Genomic DNA, 20,306 nt, shown 5'->3' with positions numbered 1-20,306 from the left:
GGTATTTTGGGTGCGGTTTAAATGTTTGTTCCAAAAAAATATTTAAAAGCTAATTTAAATTAATTAATGCCGAAGCAGCAATTCAAAATTATTTAAAAAGGAAACCATTCCTTTTTATACCTTAACCGTTTTTCTTTGTAAAGCTAATAATATGTAGGATATGTTTATATCCTTTATTTTATTGTTAATGCTTAATATGTTAATTCCTAACATATTATTTGCTTAGGTTACGTAACTAAAGGACGACCCCGCTTTATGCTTCCCCCAAGCCTTTGCTCGTAACTTAATGCTAGTTTTACTATCGGGGCGTAACACGGCCGGTTGCTAAAATAACAATATAAAAGCTATGGCGCCGTATGCTAAAACCGTACAATAAATTACATTATAAAAGAATTTACTTTTTGCAAACGTATTATTTTACGTTAACGAAATAAATTTGGTAACAATTAGTTATTGCGTTTTTATTTGCTTTTTGCTTTTTTAACGTATTTGTTAAAATTAAATTAAGCGTTTAGTTAAATCCCGAAAAATTTAACCGTTTGGCCAAATGCTACCGCCGTATCGTTAAAATAAATTAAAAAAAGTGTTTCGTTTTTAATGAAATAAATAAATTCCGTTTTGGTATTGTTAAATTTTATACCGTATTTAATTGCTTAAGTTTTGCATTTTGGCTAAACCCTTTTTAAAAAGCTAGTTATATTTTTTGCGGAGTTTTTTTATTGTTAATGAATTAATATTATTAACGAACCTAATTATGAATTTTTTTAAATTACTTTCGAAATTGTTATATAGTAATGCAATGTGTATAATAAATAAAATGGGTAATAAAAAGGAACTTTGGGAAATTCCGGTTTAAATTGGGATTGGGTTGGAAACGTTGCCGTTGAATCGCAAAATAGCTATTTTATTTGCTAGCTACTTTTTTTACCTATTTAAGAATTAGTAAGAAAAAGTTCCGTTTTTTTAGCGTATTTAATAATTTAAGGTAATTAACAGTATTAAATGCTTTAACTAAATTTAATTAAAGCAGTAATGCGGTAACGCTTTGGTTTTATATTGCAATAACGGTTTCCGTTACTTTTTAAATTGCTAATTTTATGCTTTTAACCCGTTAATTGCTTATTTAACCAATGGGGAAAATGCTTTTCTTTTCCATTTCGTTAGCAATTCGTATTGTTATAGTAAATTTAACTATTTTTAATATTAATAGTAATAATGCAATGGGTTTTTATTCCCCGGTTTGTTTTTTTTCGGTAATTTTATTTAGTTTGGTTAATATTACGGTATAAGCTTTTTTAAAGCGCGTTAAAAAATAACTTGTAGCGATTGTTGCGTTAGCTAATTAAGTAATAGCGGCCTCGCTTGGTTATTTAACGGCTTTAAAAAAGCTGTTTAAGAATTGGTTTTAACCCGTTGCTTTTTACGGTTTTGTACGGTTTATTGCTTTTTAAATATTTTGTAACGTTATTAATATAAGCATTTAAAACGGGTTAAGAAAAAATTGGGTTAAAAAAGCCGTTTCGTTAATATTAAATATATTAATTAAAAGGGTTAGGAAAATTTTGTTAATTAAAATTTCGGTTTTTTTTAATGGTTATGCAGCGTATTCGGTTTTTTTGCGGCTTTAATTAAATTTAATAACCGGTTTGTTTTTTTTTAAAATGCTTTTTAACCGGGCCCATTTTTCGAATTTTTATAAAGCGCTTTTTTTTGTATTTTATTTCGCAGCAAATATAACGCTTTTCCAATAATTAACCATTATTTAGCGTTTTTTTAATAAATACCTTATTTATTGCTTTATATGTATGCTTTTTATGCTATTTATATTTTGTTTTTGGTAAAAGCGCGTTAAAAACGGTTCGTTTCTTTCCGCAAATTATTTAATTTGCTCGTTTAATAAAAGCCGCGTTTGTAAAAAGGGTTTAACTTTCGTTAAAAAGCAAATTAATTAGCAAATTGGGTTAATTGTTGCATTAATTCAGGGTTCGGAAAAAAGTCATTAGTTTTTAATTAAAGTTATAACTAAATTAGTTTAGTTAGTTACAGTTAACAAGTTAACTGGTAACTAACTAATTTTTTTTTACTAATTAAATTAACTAAATTAGTTAATTCCAGTTACTTTTTGCACAATGTTTTACATAAGTTTTTACATAAATTTCGTATAATTTTGGTAATTTTTTAAAAATTTACATTATATAAAATAAAGTTAAATAAGCGTATAAATATAATAAAAAAACGTAATAAAAAACGTAGCTTTTAAATTCCCTTTTTACCCTTTTATCCGTTGCTTTTATATTGCTTTTTATAATAGCTTTTTATTACCAGCTTTATTAATTATTTTATAAACTTTTTATTAATCGTTTAATAAATTAATTTATTGCTTTTTATTCCACTTTTTTTTTAGCCCTTTTATTAACCCGTTTATTTATTTATTTTACTTATATATAAGTAACTGGAAATGATTAATTTAGTTACTTTAGTTAGTTATTAATTAGTTACAAAAAGTTACAGTTACGGCTGTAACTAATTTAGTTAGTTACAGTTACGGCAATAACTTAACTAACTAATTAAATTCCGAACCATGCATTAATTTATCCGTTTCCTTATTTATGCTTTCGGCGTTATGCATGTTCCTGGTTATTATTAATTTGCTAGTTAGCTTGGCTTTAAGTTTAGCAATCGCTTTTGTTAATTTAACGTTTATCCCTTTCCAGCTTTTTTTATTGGTATTAAATTGCTTGCGGTTTATAAAAAATTGGATAATTTGGGATAAGTAATTAAAGCTTTTTATTATATTATTTTATTTTATATATTTTACCAAAAGTTGGTTTAATGCTTAAGCATGGTTAATTGTGTTATTCCGTTTTTTGCGGTTTGTTTTCGTTATTTTTCCGTATAACGTTGTTAAAACGAGGTAATTGCAACGTACTAATTTTAAAAGGGTTTTACTTTTTGCGTTGTATTTATTGTATAAATTCCAAATTGGATGGTAAAGGTTAAAATTTCCTGTAAAGATTGTATGTTTTTGGGTTGGGTAAGTAACGATCGTAATAAAAGGTATTAATAACCCATTTGGGTTTTGCTTTAAGGTTTGGGGAATATACTAAAAACATTTCGAATGAACTTTTTGGTGTAATGATTGTTACCGATGCCTAATTGTGGCCGCACTGGGCGGTCCACGATTTTGGAACGAATTGGTTGTGCACGTAAAGTGCTGCGTTGGAATTGAATCTTTGGTAGTAAATGAGCTCGTAACTGCAACCGTACGGTTTCGAAGGGTCCCCGTGCTGGTTGCGTAATACTTTAAATTTAAAATAATTAATTTTAACAATTTTTAACCAATTTAATCCTGTTACCATTGCAAGCTTTTTTTAAAATAATAAAAAAAAGTATTAAATGGTTGGTTTTGCTTTATTTTAAATGCGTTTAAGCGTGCTAATGCTTATTATTGCTTTACCTGCTTGTTAAATGTTTTTATTAAGTTTTGGAAAATTTTAATTAGGTTGTAATAAGCTCCCGATCTTTTTCCGCATTTATAATACGTTCGCGTAATTGCTTGTACATTTGGGGTAAAGCAAGTTTAAATATATTTAAATTAGGTTTTATTATTATCGATAAATTCCGCATTTTTGTTGAGCTTGTAATTAATTAATTGCTTTCAATTTGTAAAAAAGCTCCCGTTACATTTATTAAATAAAAGCTTTTTTAGCGGTTTGCGTTTCGATAAATTAATTGCGGTAATTAAATCGATATTAAAGAAACGAGGGGATTTTCGTAAATTATTCGGCATTGGGAAAGTTATATAAAATTGTAAAAGAGTTGTAAAAGAAAGCAATGCTTCCGTTATAATAAAGCTTTAAGCATTTGCTTTATTTAACTTAAATTGTTGCATTAATGCTATAATATTTTTTAATTGCCGTTGCAAATTCGCTATAATCGCTAATTTGCATTGTTTTTAAATAAATTGCTTTGTTAAGCGAAAAGGATTTTGTTAATGCTAAAAAAGTTGCTCGTTCCGTAAGTTTTTCGTTATAATTTGTTATATTGCAAAAAAGATTTCGTAAAATGTAATAAACTATATATTACTAAGTAATGCTTAACAAGTATTAAAATAATGTTATTTTACAAAATAAAAAGAAAAAAAAGTTAAGTTTTTATTTTTAAAGGATTCGGGGTGGTTTATATATATATAAGTTTTAACCCAAAAAGGTACTTTTTGGGTTACGTAATCCATGCTTAACACGGATTTATACAATTCTTTATATATTTAATTGCCGCGGTATAAAAGGATATTATTACGTTACCGTTTAAAAATTAGCGTATTACTTTTACGTTATTACCGAACTTTTTCGTTAATATAATTGTAATTTTAGTAAATGTACGGTTTGAAATTTTAAAAGGATCGTTTTTAATTAAAATTATAATTATAAAAGGATTACGCTAACAGTTTACGCTTAAGTGTAGTTAAAAAGAATTTATATTATTACGAAAAGTAAAAATAAAAAAAAGGCCTTTGGCCGAATCCCTTTTCGCGAAAAAAAACCCAATTCCCCGGTAAGTCGCTGCTAAAGCGTTACGATATAACGCTATAAATGTGGCTGGAATTTTTACGAAATTGCTGTTAGGTTGTAACGGCGTAACTCCAGCATAACCGGAATTACTATACGGGCTTTTAAGCCGTAACATCCGCTTTTTTTTCCCGGCGGTAACGTTATCGTTCGATATTAAGCTATCGTTTAATATTGCCGAAATAACGTTATTGCCCGGAATTATTGCTTTAATATCGAGCTTTGCGGCGCGGGTACGGTTAACCGGTTACCCGTTTATATATATCGCCGCTTAGCCCCCGTCCCGTTTTAACGTTCCGTCATTTTTTATCGCTTTTTTACCAATCCGGTAAATTACCCGCCTTTTATTTGCGCTTTAGCCTTTCCCCGTTTCGTTTCGAAGTTGTTATTTTTTTTAACCTTTATAATTTATTTATGCAAAAAAAATTTAGTTACAATATTGCTATTATATTAAACGGCTTTTAATTTAATTTCGTAAATAATGCGGGCGTTTAAAACCGTTACGTTAAAATCTTTAGCATTTCGTTTAAAGCCATTTAATAAGTTTATATCCATTTTCCTTTTTATTTTATTTTGAATTAATTATTAAATTAACTAGCCATTTTAATATAAATAATAACATTTGCCGGTTTTATTTTAATTAAATTGCCAAAGCTTGCATCATTTATTTTCATTTAAAATGTTATAACGATTGCATTATAGTAATAAATAAATATATTTAATATAGCATAAATAATTGCACCGTAAGCTAATACTGGAATTTATATTAAACAAAAAAGTAAACGTAACCGTTTGTATTTTTAAAACCCGTAACGAATTTGCTATAATTGTACAAAAGCATAGCTATAACGTTAAAACGGTAGCGTTTAACGTGCATTACTAATTTAAAACGGTTTAAAAAGCGTTTGGGCAAACGTGCAAAAATTGAAACCTTATGCCGTTTAAAAGCCGTACTTTTCGTTTTAACGTTATTTTCGGCAATTTTTATATAAATCGGGGTTTTTTCCCTTTTTTGGTTTCGCTGGAATATTTTGTTAATATTCCGGTTATATTCCCTCGAATATCCAAGTTACCGTTTTTTTACATTTTTAACGTTATAAACGGTATAATTACGCAATTTAATCGCATTAAAATGGTTATTAATATTTAAAATTTAAAAAAGGTTAAGCCAAAGAGTTAAAATTCCAAAAAAAAGCAAAGTTCCAAAACAAAAGCAAAGTTTCGCAAAGGAAAAAGCGGGTTTTAAAATTGGTTAAACCCTTTTTAATAAGGATAAGCTTATGGGCAAAGCTTAAACGTTTTTAAACCGATTTTATTGCTAACCTTAAAAGCAATCTTTTTAATAGCAAATAGCTTTTTATGAAAGCATAAAAGGGTAACTTTAACGGGCTTTCCCGTTTTTGCTGCAATGGTTTTTTTATTACGAATTAATAGCTATAGCTTAAAGGAAAGCCAGGAAAAAAGGTAGCAGCTATTAGCTGGAAAGCCACCCCGCTTTAAGTTACGTAATTATAATGTGATACGTATAATACGTAACCGTATTATACGCATTACCACAACCATTAACGATACGGTTGCAAAAGGCACGTATTAACGGAAAGTGGAAAAGGTTAAGCAAAGTATAAAAGGAAGGGTTTTTATTGTTTTAAATAGTTTTTAATAAATGCATTAGCATTAATTAATTTAAATTAACTTTTAAATACCTTTTGGAATAAGCATTTAAACCGCATACAAACTATTTTGTAAATCCTTTTAATTGTTAAATTACGTGCTATTGTTTAATATTTTTTCAATGCTTTACTTTAAAAGCAAAAGCTTAATTATAACATTTTAATTAATTTTGTTTAGTACCCGGACCGGTACCGAACAGTAGCAATGGCAATTATTTTAACCCTTTTTTTTTTCGAAAAACCCGGATAACCAGTTCGAATACGGAAGGAAAAACTACAAAATAACCAACGCAAAAAGCGCTTTTATTGCGTTAATTAACAACATTGCTTATTTGCGCCAGCAAGTTAGCATTTTGCAAATAATTATTAAAACGTATAAATTTTTTACCCCGAACCGGTATAACGGGAAAAAAAGCACTTTTAAAGCTTTTTTAACCAAATGCTAAAGGTATTTTGCTTTTTATTAAATTTAATTTGTAATTAAAAAATAAAAGGTTGCTTACGTAATTATTTGCTTTAACGGTAAGGTTAAAAAATAATTTAAGCCCGTATGGGCAAATTTGTATAAAAGCTATAACCAAAACAAAAAAAAAAATATTATTTTTGTTAATTTTAACCGTTTTAAAAAAAAAGTAACCAGCGTTTTTGGTTAAATTAATATATAGCAAATAACAAAGCGAAACTTGTTTTAATTTAAATAAAAAAGCGCGGTTTTAAAGTGCGTTTCCAAATTATAACGCTTTGTTAACAAGTTTAATTAAACCAACCAAACCAAAATCGCCCATTTTTACAACAAATTGAAAAATAACGTAAAAAACGAAAATTTTAAAATTAATAAACTTAACCATTTTATTAAATACGTTATTATAGCAATTTAAATTAGGAATTATTTATACAAGCGTTATTTAAAAAATTAAGCTTATAATATAAAGCAACCAATTGCAGCAACGGTTTAACCGCAACAAAATTACGGCTTACGGTTTTTATTTAAATTTTATAAATTTTAACGCAAAAGTTACGCATTAAAGTAATGGCAAACGCAAATTCCAAAGCTTTAAAAACGGTAAATGCTGTAAATGCGGCAAATAAAACATATTAAAAAGGATTGCTTTAAGCAGCATAAATAAAAAAAGCAAATTAATTAATTAAACAAACCTTAACAAATAGCAACTATTAAAAAAACGCTTGAAATAAAAGATAACAAATGTTTTATCCCCGCATTTTTTTAAACAGCTTGCATTAGCGATAACTGCTTTACATACCAATTCGATAAAAACGGAGCAAAGTATTACTTTTGCAAGCGTTTAACTATAACCAAAAAAAAAGCAAAAAAACCCGAAACTTACGATTTTACGGAATTCGAAACGGAAAGCGACCGATATATTTGGAACAACCCGAACCCCGGGGGGGAATTAGCGTTTAAATAATTGTTACAAGCTGTTAAACAAGCAAAAATTTCGAACACTTTAATTTTAAACCAAAAAGCCGGCAACGGCGCGGTTTAACAATTGTTTGGCCCGAACCTTTGGGTTAAAGCTAAAAAGCAGCAACAAAAGAAGCAACGAGCCCATTATAAAAAATATTGTAAACAAAATCTTAAACCCAAATTTTGCTTTTTTAAAGCTTATTAAATCTTAAGTAAGGGGCGGAAAATTGTATAAACGGGTGATATTTAAAAAAAACGAATTCGGCGATAGTAACAAAAACGGAAGCATTAGCAATTTCCAACGTTACGCCCGGTATTACGGTAGGCGTTAAAGCACTTGGGGAAGAACCTAAGGCCGCATTCTTAGCGCGCCAGCGTTACGCTTACAAAACCGCAACAAAACGCTAAAAACGCTTTGCCCAAATAGCTTCCTTTTCGTGCAATAACAAAGCCTTTTTTATAACAATAAAGTATGCGCCGTAACAATTTATTGCACTTTAAATTTTTGGAATCCGATATTAACATGTTCCGTTTTTTTTTTGCCAATAACTTTGTAAAACGGTAGCATACCTTTTCGCTTACGATTAACCAACGTCGATATTTACCCCAAATCCTGCCGTATAATTTTGGGAAAATATTTTTACTTTTCCAATTTAGCTTTTTTAACCAAATAACCCGTTAGCGAATTACCGTTGCGGTTATATTATATCCACCGCATTTAACGCTTTTAAAACGGGCCTTTTGGGCTTAATAATAACAATTTTACAAAACGCCGTTTTTTTATTCCCAATTTTGCATTTTATACGCAAAACAATTTAAAATAACTTTAACAATTACGCCGTTTTATTTTTTGTTTTGCATTTAAAACGTTTTAATAAAGCTTAAGCTTAATTTAAACATATTTTTGGGTTATAAAAACCCGTTTTCGAGCTATTAACGAATTATTAACAATATACCGCCAAAACGCTAATATTGCCCACGTTATAATTTCGAACCAAAAAATAACAATTTGCAAATTTTAAATTTAAATCCAGCAATTATTTAGCCAAATTATATTTATACCAATTACAAATACGCTTTTTTTAACGCAACCTTTTGGGGCCGCCGCGTTATTGCTAGCAATCCGCCCCCAAACAACCACTTTCGAAAAAATTAAAAGCATAAAAATAAACCAAATTTAATAATAAAAGCATTATACCAATTAACGCTTTTTGCTTAAAGTATAAATAAAATTATACCGGGCCGTTTTTTTAACGCTATTAAATCGCGTTTTTTTTTATCCCAGCATTTAAGCAATAACGCTTTTGCTTTTATAAAAACGAAAATTGATTAAATCGTTACGGCCAGCAATAACGTTTTTTAATAACCCGCCGGTTAACGTAATTACCTAAACGTTATTAAAACGCTAAATTAAATTTACATTACCATTAATATATTAACAAAAGCCAATCGGAATTTTAAATTATTTGCCCAAAACATTTTTTTTTTGGCAATTTTATTAACAATTTTATTAAGCTTAACAATATGTGCAATTTGCTTAATAACTTACAAATATTAGCTTTTAAGCAAAAAGTAACCCGTTTATTGCATAAAGCCATTACGTTAATTGTAAAACGCCCGGGACCCAATAACTTTAAAGGGTAAATAAGCTTATTTCGGAACCTAGCTAACAATATCGCCAATAACATTTTCCGGGGCAAACAAAACGCTAACGCCCATCCTTTAATACGCCATTTTAACGCTAACGATGCGCCGGAACCAGCCCAGCATTTAAACGCTATAAATTTCGACAAAATTACGATAAAGCCCCAACCCTTTTTTATTAACGCCAGAAAAAAATACAAACGCATTAATAACCTGTACTTTTATTGCAACGGGGCGGGGCACCAAACAACCGTTTGCACAAAAAAAAATTAAAAAAATAAGCTTTGGGTACAATCGCTTTTAACACCATTAACGTTTTGCTAATAACTTTTTAAAAAAACAAAAATATATTTACATTTAATAAAATTTAACTTTATTTTTTTATTTTACAACGAACCTTTTACCGAAAAAACGGTATTAACCCGGTGCCGCACTTTTTAAATACCGGATATTTTTATAGGCATTTATTAACAATACTTTTGCATATAACCACAATTTGCTACGTTTTGCTTTGCCCAAACCCATTTTTTTAAAATTAATTAATGGCAAAGTTACGGGTTATTTCCGCAAATGCGTTAAAATGCGCTACCGCATTGCTTGCCAAACAAAAACGCTTACCATGTACATTTAGCCATTAAAAACGGAAAGCCTTAACATTATATTAAAGCTTTTTTAGTTACGTTATTACAACCTTTATATTAATTAAATAACGGGCTTAATAATTATGCACGGCATTACGTTATTAAAATTAAACCCAAACGTTAACAATTTACCATATAACCGCTAAAAAATAACAATAACAAATCCGACCCCGCAAATATACGCATGCTTAACGTTTTTAATTTTATGCTATTTTGCAAATAAAAAAGCGTGTAATTTAAACAAATAACCATAACGAAATTTTACGCTAAAATTTGCTTTAAACCTTTAATATTTTTAATAAACGCTAACCAATTTGTTAATAATACGTTAATAAAAAATTTCGCTTTATCCTAACCTTATTTAATAAAAATTTTCAGAATATGCTGGAATTACGTTTAACCGCATTCCAAAATTAGGTTAAAAAAGCACTACATTTCCAGCGCATTTCCAATAATAATATCCAAAAATACCTGGATAGCAAACCCCCCGTTACGATAAAGGAAATTTTATAACTTTTTTTACAAATTCCGCAATTTAGCGTTATGCTTTTTTTTAAAAACGTTAACAAATTGCTACCGTACCGCTTTTTTAACCACAAAATTAAATTGTTTCCAAACAAAACGCCCTTTTACCATTACAACAAATTTATATTCCAAAAAAAGCTTTAAATTGTTAAAAAATATTTAAATAAATATTTAGCAAAAAGTTTTATACGCAATAATATATTGCTAACAATTGCCCCGGTTTTTTTTAACAAAAAAGCTCGGGGGGGGAAATCCGCGTTTGTACTAATTACCGGGGTTTAAATAACGTTACCGTAAAAAATAAATATTTTATCCTTTTAATTAAAAAAATATTAAACGCTTTTTTAAAAGCTAAATATTTTACCAAATTAAACATTATTAAGGCGTTTAACCGCTTACAAATTGCTTTAAAAAACGAATAAAAAATAGCATTTATTACCAAATTCGGCCTTTTCGAATGCTTAATAGCAATTTCAGCATAACAAACGCTTTTAACTTTTTTTAATATTATATTAACCGCATTTTATTAAACGCATTAAACCGTTACGCTATAACATATTTTAATAACGTTTTTATTTATAACAAAACGCAAACGAAATATTAACGATACGTTCGCTTAATAATTTAAAAATTCGCTAACGCAAACTTTATTATCGATATTTGGAAATGCAACTTTTTAATGCAAAAAACCAAATATTTCGGTTTAATTATTTTAATTACGGGAATTTGCATAAACGAAAAAAAGGTTAAAGCAATTCGTTAATAAAAATAACTTATAACGTTAAAAAAATTCCGCCGTTTTATAAATTTTGTTAACTTTTATTAACGGTTTATTAAAAAATTTCCGCTATTGCCAAACCTTTTTACTTATTAATAAGCAAATAGTTATAAATACGCTAATAACCCGCCAAATCAACGGCAATTTTCCACCAATTTAAAATAACTTTTTTTTCGAATATCGTACAAGCACATTATAACCCAGCTTTTAAAATAATTGTAAAAGCAAGCGCTTCCAATTGGGCTACGGGCAAAATGCTATCCCAAATTAATACGTTAAAAGTACGCCGGCCCGTTGCTTTTTTTTAACCAAACATTTATTAATTAAATGCAATTACGAAATTTACGATAAAAAATTGCTTGCAATCGTGCGCGCTTTTAAAAAAAAATGGAAATTAAAGCTTTAAAAAACCGAAATACCAATAAAAATTTAAATAAATTATAAAAATTTACAATTTTTTGCTATAACCAAATTGCTTAACCAACGGCAAATACGTTAATCCGAATTTTTTAACAATTTTAAATTCCAAATCGTATACAAGCCAAAAAAAATAACCATTATGCCAAACGCTTTTTCCTAACCCCCCGGCGTTAAACCAACGCTTTACAACATTATTGCAAACAAGCGCGTTGTTAATAAGCACAAAATCCTTTTCCCCCAAAACGGTAAACAAACAAAACGCCGGCGCAATTTTAATATTTTTTTTATACCAGTTAAATACTTTTAAATCCATTAACGCGCTTATTAACAAAAGCTATTCTGCGTCCAAATTTTATTAAAATTTATTACAATACCTTGCTAACCCAAACATTCGCTATTTTTTCCCAACGTTTTTGCGCAAAACGTTTAAAATTGCTAAAATTAATTGCCAAACGATTCGGGGGCGCATTTACGTTGAAAAAAGGTTATTTATCCCATTAAATAATGCCTTTCGATTGCAAATATTGCATAAAATGCATAACTTACCACCCGGCGGCCACGCAAAAAAAAGCAAAACAAACAATTTGTTGCAAAAATTATATTATTAGCTAAAATTTTCCCGGAACGTTAGCGTTTTTATCCGGGGCTATTACTTTTGCAAAATGGTTAAAAAAAAGCATTTTTTAACGGGTTATTTTAACCGTTACCAATCCCGTTTAAACCATGGGCAAATTTGTTAATAAAATTTATCGGCCCGTTACCGCCGTATAAACGCTAAAATATTATTTATACCAATATTTTGGTAATAATAAATAAATTAATAAAAATAAAGCATTACATTCCAATAAATACCATTAACGCGGGCAATTTAACGAACGCTTACTTATTGGTAATGTACCGCCACTACGGCACCCCCAAAACCATTGTATTTAATAAAAGCCCCCAATTTGTATTTAACTTTTAGCGGAAATTACAACAACGTTTAAACGTTACTTTAAAAAATCGTTGGCGTTTTACCCAAAATCCAACGGGCAAACGGGGGTTTTAAACGCGTACATAAAGCAATATTTTTGCAGGTTTTGCTTTTATTATTAAAACGATCAGGTTAATTAATTCCCATTAAAAAAATTCGCCAATAACAATTAAATATCGAATACAACGAAAATTTTACCGTTTTTTGCTAATTACATGTAAAACCTTTTTATAGGATTCGAACCAGCTTTTTTTTTAAATACCAATAATACGCCGGCAAAGCAACGGAAAATCCATAATGAATTTATAATAACCAATAAAATCCAAACAATTTTCGATTATATTAAAATAATAATAACTGTAGCTTAAAAACGGTACGAAAAAACGGCCTACCGTTACCAAACAAACCCAAGCACGTTCGCTACAAAAAATTAAATTTAAATAAATACAAAAAATATAACATTTTTAAAGCCAACCCTTAAATTAAACGATAAATAAATTAGCCCGTTTTTTATTACCAAAATTTATAAATAAGCTTTAACCGATAAATTTCCGCCCCAATACCATTTATTTCCCGTTTTCCATACTTTATTAATTTAACAAAACCATTCGAAATTGCCGGAATAAAATGTTATTAATAAAAAATACAACCAACAAGTTACCGGCGTTTTTTTAACGAAAAGAAATATTAATAGCAATAACAAAAAATGGGGTTTTAACAAAAATTTTAATATTAAAAAAACGCGGAAAAGTTTCCAATACAAAATTAAATAGCCCGTACTTTACGCTTTAACTTAAGAACTTTACCGCAATTTCGAAAAAACAAATAACCGCATCCGGAACTTTTACCGTTTGCACTTAAACAAACCCAAATTACTAAATTAATAGCACGAACCAAACACGGTATAACTTATACAAAAAATAACGGGCCCGGCGTTTTGCTAGCGTTAAAAGCAACAAATACCAAAACGCAAAAGCCGCCCGAAAAAAAGTTTAATTGTTACCAATACAATTCCTTATCAAAATCCTGGTTTAAAAATAACATATCGCACGCCGGCAATACGCAAACGGTAAGCTAAAATTAACGCAAAAAAACGGCGCCGTAACGCTAAACCATTGCTAAAAGGGGGCGGTAAGGGTTGGATCCTGTCCCCCCGTACGTATAAAATTTACTTTTATATACAAACCCCTTTATTTTTAACGGTAACATTTTTAACTCTGTTAATAATATTTTACAACGTAATACTTTGTTACAACTAACAATTATAGCTTAAAAAAGGTTAAGAAAGGTAGCGGCACCAGCTTGCTAAAAGGGTTACCCCGCTTTTGGTTACGTAATTCCAGGGTAGTAGTATAATACGGGACCGTATTATACGCATTACCACAACTGCCGGTAATACGGTTGCAACAAGCACGTATTAACAAAAGTTTAAAAAGGTTAAAAAGGGTATAAAAAGGAAGGGTTTCCTTTTATTTTAAATGGGTTTTAATAAATGCACCGCTATTAATTAATTTAAGTTAGCTTCCAAGTACCTTTTAAAGCAAATATTTAAACCGCACCCAAATTATTTGTAAATCTTTTCAGTTTGTTATGTTACGCGTTATTGTTTAGTACTTTTTAAGTGCTTTACTTTAGGAGCAAAGGTTTAACTGCAATACGGAAATTAAACCCAAAACTTTCCGTTACAAAAGTGAACGCGTTACCATTGCGTTATACGAACAAAAAAGTTATTAAAAAATTACAATTTACTAAATTAAAAAAAGGCAAGCAATTAAGGGTAAAATTAACCCTTAACGCTGCTTAATTAAAAAATAAAGGAAAAGAGTTGGGTTAAAAAAAGAAAAAAGCTTAGGATTCGCTAAAGCAATAGCTTAAGCAACCTTTTCGCGTTTTACCCGCTTTAGTTCCTTTACGCTATTAATACCCCAAAACAACGTTTAAAGTTGCTTTTTAAACCAAAGGTTTTTTTGCTTGCGAAAACGCTCGAAGCGGTTATTTAAAGCACGGCGCTTGGCCTTAATAACCCGCATTTTATTTTTAATTTTTCGATATTAAAAACCGATGGTATGAAATTATTTAAGCAAAGAATTTAAAATATTACAATTTAAACGGTTGCAAATAAAACATTTTGCGAAACGAAATATATTTTTAAAAAAAGCAATTTTTTTTTAAAAAAAACGGGTCGATAAAATAAATAAAAGAGCATATCGAAAGTTAATGCAAAAATTATAGCGAAAAGGTTTTTACGCCGAAAGGTTAAGCGCGCTTAAAAGCGTTTTTGCACTTAATTAAATATTGTTAAAAAAAAAGGAAACCGTAAAACAATGGGAAAAAATAATATTTACAATTAACAATAAGGAAAAAAACTAAACATAAGCAGGCTAAAAGGATTTAATGTTACAACCAATAACCATTAAAGCCGAAAAAAAGGCTAATAAGTAAAAAGTAAAGCGTTAAAGCTACCCTGTACCCAAAAAGATTAAGTAAGCTAATTTGTAACTTGCTTAACAAATTACAAATTACGGAAAAGTTTGTAATTTGCTTAACAAATTATAAATTACGGCCTTTTAGCAAAACACTAAAATTACCAAGCTCAAGTATTAAAAAAAGGATTTGTTACCGTTTTAAATAGTTTTTAATAAATGCACTGGCATTAATTAATTTTTAGTTAGCTTTTAAATATCTTTTTGTTACGGGCTAAAAGCCCGTATAGTAGCTCCGGTTATGCCGGGGTTACGCCGCTACAACCAAGCAGCGATTTCGTAAAAATTCCAGCCACATTTGCAATGCTACATTGTAGCGCCCCAGCAGCGACTTACCGGGAAATTGGGTTTTTTTTTTGCAAAAAAGGATTTGGCCAAAAGTTTTTTTTTTTTACCTTTCGTGATAATATAAATTCTTTTTGGCTGCTTTTAAGCGTAAGCTATTGGCGTAAGCCCTTTACATATATTATTACCTTTTTTTTAAGCAACCCCATTAAAGCTTACGCGGGTGCGTTACAACGTTGCGGAATTCGATTAGCATTTAATGGCCGATTTTTTCCTAATTCCGGTTTTCCCGATATTAACGCTAGCTAGTGCAAATTTAAAAGCGATTATTTAATAAATAACCGCATTAAAAAATGGTTGTTTATTAAAAAGTAGAAACCAATAATTGCATTAAAAAATTATTTACCGAATTTAAACATTTTTACATATTTACTTAATAAAACCGCAAAACCCCGGTAAATACGTTTGTTTTAAGCCGTAAAGCGCCCGTTAAATTTAACCCGTAAGTACGGATAAATGCAATGCCCGTTGGCAATGCAAAAAAAAAAGCAAGCTTAATGCTTTACTTTAGCTATAACCGTTTAAAAAGGATTGCAGCTCGTTTGTAATTTAATTAGTTGTTATGCGTTATAAAATTACGATTAACGCGCAAAAAATCGAAAATTGAAAAGCCCGTTGGGCGGAAATTTTTACGTTATTTAATATTAAGGTTTAATTTCGGGTACGCGCATTTGCAAACCGTAGCGGCGAAAACGGAGCATTTAAACCCAATGCGTTTATAAATTATTTTTACCGCATTTACAAAAACCTGAAACGCGTTAAATTTGTTAAGCAAAAGCTTCCAAATTTCCGTAAGGGTTTAATTTTATTTGCAAAATATTATTTTAAAATTAAGATTTTAATATAAAATGCAAAAACGGATCAGCCCAACGCCGTTTGCATTTTTTATTTTAAAAACATTTTAAACCAATACTTAATTGGCTTTTTTAATTAAACGGAAAATGCTAACAATTTATTACGAATGGGTTAAATGCGTTTCAGCGTTAATTACTAAAAAAAAATACGCTTTGCATTTTTACCATATTGCATTGTTATAATTACGTAATAACTTTTTAACCTAAGCTTTATACAATTTAACGCTTTCGTAATAATAAAATAACAACGGGAACGTTTAAATGTTTGGGGTTAACGCGGCGAATGTACAATAAAAAGGTTTTAAATTTAACGCGGTTAAAGCTAAATGGGTATCGAAAAAAATTAAACAAAAAATAAAAGGAAAAGCGTTGCTAGCGTTACGGTAATTGGAATTATTAATAATTTAAATGCTTTTACTAAACGGTAAACCGGCGCAAAAAAGCCGCCCGGTAAATATAAATACGCTGTAATTAACCTTTTTTTTTTAAAAAAAAAACGATGCGAAAAATAATAACGAAAAGCAATTAAAATAAAAGCTTTTTAGCAAAATCGTGTTAAAAAGCAAAAAATGTAACAAACGGTAAAGTTAAAATTGCATAGCAAAAAATAAATAGCAACCCGCTTTTATTTCATGCGCTTGTTAACGGAACGCATTTTATAAACGCGTTAATAAATACGGGTTGCTTTTGCTATACCGCAATAAGCTTTTAATTTATTTACGCAAATAATTTTTAACGCATTACGGTAATACCGCAAAATATAAGCCACGTTACTAAAGCATTACAAAAAACCAAAATTTTGGAAATTGCGTACGGTACAATAAACATAAGCAATTACGAACATTTGTTTTACGCTTACGTAATGCCCAATTTGCAATGGTCCTTAATATTAAGGAATTTTTAAATAAAATAAAAAAATATTTGTTATTACGCAACAAAAAAGCTAATTATAATTAGCAAAGCAAAAAATTTAAAAGTAAAGCTTTCGAAAGCGTAAACCGCGTTTCCCGGGGTAAGTTAAATTTTAAATACAAAGCAATTATACGCCGCCGCTTTTAAAGCGGAAGCCAAACGGGTATATTGCCGGAAAGCCGCAAAAACGTTAGTTTTGCGGTAATTACAGCCAATATTTAAAAAGCTTTAGCGTTTAAACGGAAACGGGTTGTTAAATTAGTAAAATTACAAGGTTTAAATTAAGGCTTTGCAGCACGATTACAGTAATTTATAAGGTTACGTTTACAAAGGTCGGGCTTGTTAAGCATTATAATATAATGCTAATAAACCCACGTTAGTTGTTAAAAATAAGTGCTATTCCAAGGAAAGGGTGCCAATTTAGTGCTTTTCCTTATATACCCACTAACATCGATTTTGCGGGTTTTTACCCTTAAAGGGTTGCAATGCCGCGCGCGATTTTCGGCAATATTATTTTGTGTAAGGATTTTTAAAAATCGACTTACGGCCACCAAAGCGATTTCCGCGTTCGGCTTCCAAATTTAACTTATGCTAATTAACGTGAAGAAGTGCAGGGTAAATATAAAGTAAGTGCAGGGTAAGTGCAAGGTAGCACCTTATATAACTTATTAATTTTAACACTTCCTTTTTTTTGCTGCTTCCGTACAAGTTAAAGGAAATTTAATTACAAAAGGAATTGGGAAAAGTATATAAATAAATTAAAAAAATCGGTTTTGTTTTTAATGCGTTAATTTGCACCGTTATAAATTTTTAACATAAAAGTAAAAAAATTTAAGCTTTAAATTGTAAATTTGTAAACTTTAAAAAACCTTATGTTTAAACAGAGTTAATGGCTTTGTTAAACTATTAACAAACATATTTTTAATATTTATATATTTTATTGTAATTGTACTAGCAATAACCTTTTTTTACAATATAAAATTTTAGCAACGTATGTTTAATTCGAAAATGTAAGGTAAAATTATATGCATTGCTAATAAAGCTTATATTATTACCGAAAATAGCTATAAAACTTTTTTACAAAGCATTGTAATTTTGTAAACAAATGTTTTAACCATTTTACTTTCCGAAAGGTTTTTGCTAAGCCGTTAGTTTTTGTTTTAACAATGCTATAAGCTATAATGCTAGCTTTTTGTTACAGTTAAGCCTTTGCTTTTAAAGTAAAGCACCAAAGGAGTACTAAACAGTAGCACGTAATTTAACAATTAAAAGGATTTACAAAGTAACTTGGGTGCGGTTTAAATGCTTGCTCCAAAGGTTACTTAAAAGCTAACTTAAATTAATTAATAGCAAAGCCTTGGTTAAAAAACTATTTAAAACAGTAAAAAATCCTTCCTTTTTATACCTTATTTTGTTTAAGCGCTTGCTTGGACCTTTAAAGCCGATATTTGTAACTTTTTAAATATTGTTAGTATCGAATAATATTGTTAATACCTTTAGTATTAAACGTATTATTTATATGTTACGTAATAAAGCGGGGTAACCTTTCCTCCAATTTTAGCAGCTTTTTTTGCCGCCTTTCCGGTTGGTTTGGTTTTGTTGGTTGTAACATTAAATTCCCTTTTTAATGGCCAAGCCCTTTTGGTTTGCTTATGTTTATCCCTTTTTTTATTATTAATCGTAAGTATTTTTTATTATTGTTCCATTATCCTTTTTAACTTTAATAATGTTTGGTTAAATGCAAAAACGGGATATACCCGCTTTGCGGTTTTTTACCGTTTGTTAACGCAATATTTTCGACTTTTTTTTAGCATTTAATATAAAAATGCTTTTTTGTTTTAAATGCAAAGCCCGTGGTATTTTTTTTTGCCGGGCTTTGCTTACCGATTTTTTCCGTTATTTAAAATGCATTTATTTAAACCGGGTTAATTATAACGTATTGGGTCCAATTTGGGCCCAATTATTGCACGTTGCTTTCCAATTTTTTAAATTTTAAAACGAAATAAACTTTGTTTTTAACAAAATTTGTTATTTAAAAAACAAGCGTAAGTTTTTCCGGAAACAGGAAAAATTTTGGCAAAAGCGGTACGTTCGGATGCTTCGTCGTAATTTGGATAGCGTGGAAAACTTGGAACGTATTAAGTAAAAAAAGGTTGCGCAAGCTATTGCTTTGGCGGTAATTAGCTTTTGCTTTTTACTTTTACTTAATTTTTTTTATTCCCGGATTGGGCAGCGTTTAAAGCCAATTTTAACTTCGACCCGTTTGTTTTTTTTTCATTCGGGTAAGTTATAATTTTTTTAGCAACTTTTTTCGGTTGTATAACGCAATGGTAACGCGTTTGCTTTTGTAGCAAAAAGTTCCGGGTTTAACTTCCGGTGCAACCGTTGTTATCGATCTTTTCCGCTTTAGCTAGCGGTGGAAATTGGTGATGTTTTTTTTTTACTTGAGCCCGTTAATCCTCCTTGTTAATTCCTAGCCTGGTAAAGGTTTGGTATCGACCTTAACTTATTTGCCATTTTTTAATTAAGTAAATTGCAATTTCTTTAATAATTCCTTTTGGTTGTATAGCGCAATGGTAGCTCGCTTGCTTTTGTAACGGGAAATTCTGGGTTTAACTTCCGGTGCAACCATTAATTATTGCAAAAACGTTTCCATCGGAAACGTTTTTTGCAGCAATTGTATTTTTTTTTGCTTAAACCTGCTAGCTTATCCTTTAAATATGTTATTGGTTTTTTTCCTTTTGCTTTTTAAATTTTTCCAAATTTGGGGCGTTTTAAAAGCTTTTTTTGGTATTTTATTGCTAATTCCTTTCCAAACGATATTTTTGCAAAGCTTTTTAGCAATTTCCCAAGTTTATTGCGTTTTTTTATGTATTGTGCTTATTTTTTCGGCCTTTCGATTAAAGGAAATACTGTTGCTTGCGGTAATGCGTCCTTTTATTTAAAATGGCTTTAATTTCCCATTTTTGGTTAGGGTTAATTTTTATTAATTTGGTGCTTTTAAGGCCCGAAAGCGCTGGTTTTAGCAAAAAAACGTAAAAAACCGGGTAAATGCGCATGCTTAATG

At 29.7% G+C, this 20,306-nt stretch overlaps 1 pseudogene across 1 annotated transcript; it reads left to right on the top strand.

The window, feature by feature from the left end:
- Positions 1 to 19,798: 19,798 nt before the first annotated feature.
- GGTG_20091 lies at positions 19,799 to 19,870 on the top strand (annotated as a pseudogene). The gene has a single exon. The product of its transcript is annotated as a tRNA-OTHER (tRNA).
- Positions 19,871 to 20,306: the final 436 nt, after the last annotated feature.

This window comes from Gaeumannomyces tritici, assembly GCF_000145635.1.
Source record: "Gaeumannomyces tritici R3-111a-1 unplaced genomic scaffold supercont2.2, whole genome shotgun sequence".
NCBI lineage: Eukaryota > Fungi > Ascomycota > Sordariomycetes > Magnaporthales > Magnaporthaceae > Gaeumannomyces > Gaeumannomyces tritici.
Note: the sequence above shows the minus strand (reverse complement) of the source record. Positions and strands in the feature narration are given on the sequence as shown.